Source organism: Rhagoletis pomonella, unplaced genomic scaffold, assembly GCF_013731165.1.
Source record: "Rhagoletis pomonella isolate Grant_MI unplaced genomic scaffold, Rhpom_1.0 Rhpom_scaffold_00002, whole genome shotgun sequence".
NCBI lineage: Eukaryota > Metazoa > Arthropoda > Insecta > Diptera > Tephritidae > Rhagoletis > Rhagoletis pomonella.
Window position 1 is genome coordinate 63,867,756 of NW_023458556.1, and position 1,143 is coordinate 63,868,898.

A 1,143-nucleotide genomic window follows, 5' to 3' on the forward strand; every position below is an offset into this window, starting at 1 on the left:
ACCCACATCTATATACATTTAAAATGGCAAAAATCATTCAATTGCGAACCATTTCCTACCAGATTTCTAAAGCGCATTGAATGATTATTATTTCGTGTAATGATTTTTGAAAGGATCAGTGTGTTTGTCTTCCGTTAGGTGGCGCAGGGATTGAGAGTAGAGATGGGCATGGGACTAAATATTAATTCCCGATCCCGCCCATCCCCAAACTTAATTTTTAACTTCCGAACCCGATCATCCCGACGTTTTTCAGAATTGTACCGCGGGCCCGGGGGCCACGAAATCTATCTCTAAAAAAGTGCACATGTCTTTCAAATTTATTTGAAATAAAAAAAAAATTTATGAAAGATCTGGCATCCTCCAATTATTTTGTTTTGCTTTGCTGTTCGTTTTTGTCTCAATAAAACATAAAGTGCATACTTTATACAAATTTTTAAGGAAGATTTTCTTAATTTGCGGAAGTTGCAGTTTTATCGAGAGTATCGGAAAACGATTTTGATCCCGTTCCGTCCGTTCCATTTTTACAGACCTTCGCGATACCGCCCTTTTTGAATCAGTACCGTGGGCCCCGATATTCCTTGCCCATCTCTAATTGAGAACTATCCTTAAAATGTATGGTCAGATTTGCTTCATATTTAGAACACGTAATAGCAACATAAAATTTGGTGCAATTCGGTAGCCCAATCATGTGATGCAAAAATATTGGGCTTTAGGCCCAATATTGACAAAAACCCGTGTAAAACCGCCGTTAGAGAAGGACATATTATATTTTGTTTTACACCTTCGAGGTACTCCTGTACCGATTCTGATGAAAAGAATGAGGAGTTTATGCAGATGTTGGCAATTTAGTTTTAACGTTCCAAGGGGCTCTCAGACCAATATAATCGAAAAAGTATTTACAGTCTGGATTGGTATTTGTTTAACATAATAGTCAGTGAGGAACCGATAGGCATGTCATCTATATATACAAACACATACATATGCATATTTTTTGTAAATGAAAATTGAGGTTCCTTTCTCGGTATAATTTCGGAGCTAAATCTAAATTTTCGCTTGTTTTGAGTAGATGAAGGCACTGACTTGAGCCTTTCCGTGTTGCCGGAGAAGAGAGGGCCGACCCATGGTATATACCATTTCTAGTGC